Genomic DNA, 7,652 nt, shown 5'->3' on the forward strand with positions numbered 1-7,652 from the left:
GGGCTTAATGAACTGTGAATTGGAATATTTATTTTGTGAAGTGCTTTGAGACGACTCTTGTCGTAATTTGGCACTATATAAATAAACTTGAATTGAATTGAATTAATAATTAGTCGACTTTACTGACTCAAAGGTAAATCTAGACTACTTTCTATACACAATTGTCCTTAAAATCTGTTCCAAACAGGTTTTAATCATTAGGCACAGCCTAACTCAAAATGCAAGATCCCTCCTTTCATTTTTTATTTATCTATCTTATTTTGGGAAAATAACTACCAGTTTTTAATTCAAAACAGCCTGGTACAGGTTCTAGCCAGGTTACAGGAAATAATAGTTTATCTCTTTCTCATTATTCAGCGTCTCAAAATCCAGCCACTAATGTTAATGATTCTTAAAGTTCAAGCAAGACAATTATTGGATTTTATTTCTATAGCAAGATTTACAGGAATAGTTTTACAACACCTATGCAAAATAATTATAAGTGGGTGTAACTAAACAATCTGGCACAAATATTTTATTTTCCTGACTGATTATTTGTTAATTTTATGGTTTTCATAAAGACGATCCTGAGAACTTCAGAGCTGCTGTTCTGCAGCACCCTGTGCTATTTTTAGACTACAGGATTCTTGTGTGTAAAAGTGGGCGGAGTCAGGCCCTCAGGTTGAACCTTCAGCCTCATTCCGCTCTCGACCATCCAGGAGAAAAGACCCTCACACGGAGGCCATCCATGGACTAAGAAGGTATGCCCAAAACACCAGAAGTTATCTTTTCTAAAGTCACAAATTGCTAAAAACTGCATGTTACACTTCACAGAAAAGCAAGCCAGCCTTGGTCTCACCATGTGTGTGTATGCAGGCAGGAGAAACGAGAGAGTGACAGACTCCATTTACAGAAAAGCAAACATAGGTAAATGATAGAGAGTCCAAAGTCCAGTTTCAGCCCTCACGGCTCAAAAGCAGATAAAATACCTCCTTTGTATGACCACAACCATGCAACTTTTATATTTTAAACGATTTTCTTGTCACCGCACTAACTATAAATTCTTTTTCTATTGTTTTTCAGTCGGGGAAAGCCTGGGCCACACCATGTTTTTTCCCATCAGCTGTCTCTATTAAACACTGCGTCATTCAACAGAATATCCAGCCACAGCAGCATTCACTTCACATGCAAAAAAAACACTCACAACCACTCGAACAACATTTTTTCTGTTTGTCACAGTCCTCCAAACAAAAGTAAGTCAGTTCGTCACTTATTTATTCTCTTTATATATATATATATATAAACGTCTGTTTACCTTATTTTTCTTAGTATCTTATTTCCAGCTGGATTATTATCATTATGTTTTCTCCTAATTTAAATTTAACTGACCCAAATTGGCACTTACTTTTCCTACTTTACACCAAATTGGAAGGAGCTCCATTAACAGCTTTTATTCGTGTATTTGTTTTTTTTTTTTTAAGCACAAAATTTGTATAACACTGCACTGGTTATTTTCAGAATTTAATGCTTACTATGCTTTTAAGCAGGTCCTTTGCAACCACTACAGCAAGCCAAATTGCAATTTTTTTTTTTTGAGAGCGCTCAGAAACAGTTTATATATTTATTTTCTACAGATCTGTTTCGACTTTACTGTTTAGCAGCTGTCCGACTTTCAATAAATGTATATCTATATATTTCTATATATTTCTAAAATAAAGCTGTCATTTACAACTTTCCTTGTATTTCTTGTTTTTTTCCCTTTTAATCTTCAGGCTACTTCACCCCCCAAATCTGGGTCACTCACATGCTGCCCTGCACACAAATGATTCTTACGCGTGTATATATATATATATATATATATATATATATATATATATATATATATATATATATATATATATATATATTACTTTAAAAACCTTTTATTTATTAACTTTTGGTATTCTGTTCAGACTGATCAGAACAGGATTTCAGAGTTTGAATTTTGCGTAACTTCAAACATTAAAATTTAGCACTGCAGTTTACATATCTCAGTTGCAACTTTTAAAGCTCTTATTTATCTTATTTATTTATTTTTCTGGTACCGCATCAGGCCTTCACACTCACACGTCAACTACAGAACTACAGAACTACAGAACTACAGAATCCCGAGCTCCCGGAAACTGTTTCTACAGCAATTTTTGCTGCAAACTACAACGTACAGGCCGTCCCGAGCTCACGGACCCTGTTTTTTACATGCTTTGCCAAAAAACTCTTATTGAATTTACCAATCCCCGGGGATAGCCGAACTACAGCAAAGCTTATCACAACTTCAGCGCTTTTTCTTCAAGATCCCCGTCTCTGCTCAAACCGAGTCAGCAGACTGGATTAAAGAGTGTCGACCTCTCAGAACCATCAGCTGTTAAAATTCTATTCCAATTTGCTGTCCCACCTTTTAATTTGACACTTAAAATTTGTCCGTCATCAAAATGACACAGCTGACTTCACACGTGTGAATATTTGTCACCGCTGCTCTGGACAAATGCCTTCTCTTGCTGTTATAACTTCTAAATTATGAGCAGGGCATGTATTTCTCACAGACCAGTTCACAAACCACGGAATGACTCCAAAATTGAACAAAAATTGTTCTTACCTATCAGGGCCCGGAAGTCAAGTTCCGTGGAACGTGAAATGATCCGAAGAGCACGCCTCTACTCCCGCTTCGTGGTCGCCAAATGTGGTTCTTTTTGCCTTATCAAAACACAAGAGACAGACAGCTTGTCCAAACTCAGCGTGGGGCATTTATTTACACAATCAATACATCAATACATCACCACACTTGGGGACAGCGCCCAGCCTGGAACTGAGTGAGCCTCCGGCTGGATCTTTCTGCAAAAGCCCTCCTGCCACGAAGATGCAGGCTTATTTTATACTGCTACTCCCACAGTCCTTTGAGAGAGGATGGGGTGATGTTTTGCACTTCCCAATATGGTCAACGCACCCTCCAGCCCAGAGGTCGACCAGCCCTGTTATCCCGACATGATTCTGAGGGCTCAAGGTCCACTGGAGCTGGTTTACACAAACTGGACATGTTAATCCTCACGTGCACAGAACACAGCTTTCTCAGCAGGCTTTTAACCTAAGGACTCATAATTCAACTCAATATATGTTGTAGATGACCTCTTGACCTTTTTGGCTACAACAGAATCTATTGGATTGTAAGTGATCTGAACGTTTCATGATGATAGCACTTTCCTAAGGGGGTCAAACCATGTCCCAAAGGTAACGGGATCTGGTGTCAATTTAAAGAAGTAGTCCAGTTACACATTTGTGGGCTTATAACTTGGCTTCTGAATGTCCTAGAGAGATCAGGTTTGTTTTAGTGTACTCCAATCAACAGCCCCTACAACCACAAAAAGGACTGGAGTCATTAGCACTTATGTTTTGTAAATGGCACCCAGAATTATGTTGCACGAAGCACAATTTCACATCATTCTGGGTCCATTTGTGTGAAAACAAGGTCCAATCAGGCTGAAACGTTACAAGAAGGTAGAATCTATTGAGTTGTAAGTGATCTGAATGTTTCATGATGATCGCACATTCCTATAGGGGGTCAAACCATGTCCCAAAGGTAACCAGATCTGGTGTCAATTTAAAGAAGTAGTCCAGTTACACATTTGTGGGCCTATAACTTGGCTTCTGAATGTCCTAGAGAGATCAGGTTTGTTTCAGAGTACTCCAATCAACAGCCCCTACAACCACAAAAAGGAATGGAGTCATTAGCACTTATGGTTTGTAAATGGCACCCAGAATTATGTTGCACGAATCACAATTTCACATCATTCTGGGTCCATTTGTGTGAAAACAAGGTCCAACTAGGCTGAAACGTTACAAGAAGGTAGAATCTAATGAGTTGTAAGTGATCTGAACATTTCATGATGATCGCACATTCCTATAGGGGGCCAAACCATGTCCCAAAGGTCACCGGGCCTGGTGTCACTTTAAAGAAGTAGTCCAGTTACACATTTGTGGGCTTATAACTTGGCTTCTGAATATCCTAGAGAGAAGAGGTTGGTTTTAGAGTCCTCCAATTAACAGCCGCCATTACCCCAAAAAGAAATGGAGTCATTAGCACTTATGGTTTTTAAATGGCACCCAGAATTATGTTGCACGAAGCACAATTTCACATCATTCTGGGTCCATTTGTGTGAAAACAAGGTCCAATCAGGCTGAAACGTCACAAGAAGGTAGAATCTATTGAGTTGTAAGTGATCTGAACGTTTCATGATGATCGCACATTCCTATAGGGGGTCAAACCATGTCCCAAAGGTCACCGGGCCTGGTGTCACTTTAAAGAAGTAGTGCAGTTACACCTTTGTGGGCTTATAACTTGGCTACTGAATATCCTAGAGAGGTCAGGTTTAATTTAGAGTACTCCGATTAACAGCCCCCATTACCCCAAAAAGGAATGGAGTCATTAGCACTTATGGTTTTTAAATGGCACCCAGAATTATGTTGCACGAAGCACAATTTCACATCATTCTGGGTTCATTTGTGTGAAAACAAGGTCCAATCAGGCTGAAACGTTACAGGAAGGTAGAATCTATTGAGTTGTAAGTGATCTGAACGTTTCATGATGATAGCACTTTCCTAAGGGGGTCAAACCATGTCCTAAAGGTCACCGGGCCTGGTGTCACTTTAAAGAAGTAGTCCAGTTACACCTTTGTCGGCTTATAACTTGGCTTCTGAATGTCCTAGAGAGGTCAGGTTTGTTTTATTGTACTCCAATCAACAGCCCCTACAACCACAAAAAGGAATGGAGTCATTAGCACTTATGGTTTGTAAATGGCACCTAGAATTATGTTGCACGAAGCACAATTTCACATCATTCTGGGTCCATTTGTGTGAAAACAAGGTCCAATCAGGCTGAAACATTACAGGAAGGTAGAATCTATTGAGTTGTAAGTCATCTGAACGTTTCATGATGATCGCACATTCCTATAGGGGGTCAAACCATGTCCCAAAGGTCACCGGGCCTGGTGTCACTTTAAAGAAGTAGTGCAGTTACACCTTTGTGGGCTTATAACTTGGCTACTGAATATCCTAGAGAGGTCAGGTTTAATTTAGAGTACTCCGATTAACAGCCCCCATTACCCCAAAAAGGAATGGAGTCATTAGCACTTATGGTTTTTAAATGGCACCCAGAATTATGTTGCACGAAGCACAATTTCACATCATTCTGGGTTCATTTGTGTGAAAACAAGGTCCAATCAGGCTGAAACGTTACAGGAAGGTAGAATCTATTGAGTTGTAAGTGATCTGAACGTTTCATGATGATAGCACTTTCCTAAGGGGGTCAAACCATGTCCTAAAGGTCACCGGGCCTGGTGTCACTTTAAAGAAGTAGTCCAGTTACACCTTTGTCGGCTTATAACTTGGCTTCTGAATGTCCTAGAGAGGTCAGGTTTGTTTTATTGTACTCCAATCAACAGCCCCTACAACCACAAAAAGGAATGGAGTCATTAGCACTTATGGTTTGTAAATGGCACCTAGAATTATGTTGCACGAAGCACAATTTCACATCATTCTGGGTCCATTTGTGTGAAAACAAGGTCTAATCAGGCTGAAACATTACAGGAAGGTAGAATCTATTGAGTTGTAAGTGATCTGAACGTTTCATGATGATCGCACATTCCTATAGGGGGTCAAACCATGTCCCAAAGGTCACCGGGCCTGGTGTCACTTTAAAGAAGTAGTCCAGTTACACATTTGTGGGCTTATAACTTGGCTTCTGAATGTCCTAGAGAGATCAGGTTTGTTTTAGTGTACTCCAATCAACAGCCCCTACAACCACAAAAAGGAATGGAGTCATTAGCACTTATGGTTTGTAAATGGCACCCAGAATTATGTTGCACGAAGCACAATTTCACATCATTCTGGGTCCATTTGTGTGAAAACAAGGTCCAATCAGACTGAAACGTTACAAGAAGGTAGAATCTATTGAGTTGTAAGTGATCTGAACGTTTCATGATGATCGCACATTCCTATAGGGGGTCAAACCATGTCCCAAAGGTAACCAGATCTGGTGTCAATTTAAAGAAGTAGTCCAGTTACACATTTGTGGGCCTATAACTTGGCTTCTGAATGTCCTAGAGAGATCAGGTTTGTTTCAGAGTACTCCAATCACCAGCCCCTACAACCACAAAAAGGAATGGAGTCATTAGCACTTATGGTTTGTAAATGGCACCCAGAATTATGTTGCACGAAGCACAATTTCACGTCATTCTGGGTCCATGTGTGTGAAAACAAGGTCCAATTAGGCTGAAACGTTACAAGAAGGTAGAATCTAATGAGTTGTAAGTGATCTAAACGTTTCATGATGATCGCACATTCCTATAGGGGGTCAAACCATGTCCCAAAGGTCACCGGGCCTGGTGTCACTTTAAAGAAGTAGTCCAGTTACACCTTTGTGGGCTTATAACTTGGCTTGTGAATATCCTAGAGAGAACAGGTTGGTTTTAGAGTCCTCCAATTAACAGCCGCCATTACCCCAAAAAGAAATGGAGTCATTAGCACTTATGGTTTTTAAATGGCACCCAGAATTATGTTGTACGAAGCACAATTTCACATCATTCTGGGTCCATTTGTGTGAAAACAAGGTCCAATCAGGCTGAAACGTCACAAGAAGGTAGAATCTATTGAGTTGTAAGTGATCTGAACGTTTCATGATGATCGCACATTCCTATAGCGGGTCAAACCATGTCCCAAAGGTCACCGGGCCTGGTGTCACTTTAAAGAAGTAGTGCAGTTACACCTTTGTGGGCTTATAACTTGGCTACTGAATATCCTAGAGAGGTCAGGTTTAATTTAGAGTACTCCGATTAACAGCCCCCATTACCCCAAAAAGGAATGGAGTCATTAGCACTTATGGTTTTTAAATGGCACCCAGAATTATGTTGCACGAAGCACAATTTCACATCATTCTGGGTTCATTTGTGTGAAAACAAGGTCCAATCAGGCTGAAACATTACAGGAAGGTAGAATCTATTGAGTTGTAAGTGATCTGAACGTTTCATGATGATAGCACTTTCCTAAGGGGGTCAAACCATGTCCTAAAGGTCACCGGGCCTGGTGTCACTTTAAAGAAGTAGTCCAGTTACACCTTTGTCGGCTTATAACTTGGCTTCTGAATGTCCTAGAGAGGTCAGGTTTGTTTTATTGTACTCCAATCAACAGCCCCTACAACCACAAAAAGGAATGGAGTCATTAGCACTTATGGTTTGTAAATGGCACCTAGAATTATGTTGCACGAAGCACAATTTCACATCATTCTGGGTCCATTTGTGTGAAAACAAGGTCCAATCAGGCTGAAACATTACAGGAAGGTAGAATCTATTGAGTTGTAAGTGATGTGAACGTTTCATGATGATCGCACATTCCTATAGGGGGTCAAACCATGTCCCAAAGGTCACCGGGCCTGGTGTCACTTTAAAGAAGTAGTCCAGTTACACATTTGTGGGCTTATAACTTGGCTTCTGAATGTCCTAGAGAGATCAGGTTTGTTTTAGTGTACTCCAATCAACAGCCCCTACAACCACAAAAAGGAATGGAGTCATTAGCACTTATGGTTTGTAAATGGCACCCAGAATTATGTTGCACGAAGCACAATTTCACATCATTCTGGGTCCATTTGT

At 40.1% G+C, this 7,652-nt stretch overlaps 1 long non-coding RNA gene across 1 annotated transcript; it reads left to right on the forward strand.

The window, feature by feature from the left end:
- Positions 1–269: 269 nt before the first annotated feature.
- LOC139063965 (uncharacterized) lies at positions 270–3,041 on the forward strand. The gene is made up of 3 exons (XR_011517284.1): positions 270–740; positions 814–906; positions 1,063–3,041. It is a non-coding gene; the product is annotated as an uncharacterized lncRNA (long non-coding RNA).
- Positions 3,042–7,652: the final 4,611 nt, after the last annotated feature.

Source organism: Nothobranchius furzeri, chromosome 18 (assembly GCF_043380555.1).
Source record: "Nothobranchius furzeri strain GRZ-AD chromosome 18, NfurGRZ-RIMD1, whole genome shotgun sequence".
Classification (NCBI taxonomy): domain Eukaryota; kingdom Metazoa; phylum Chordata; class Actinopteri; order Cyprinodontiformes; family Nothobranchiidae; genus Nothobranchius; species Nothobranchius furzeri.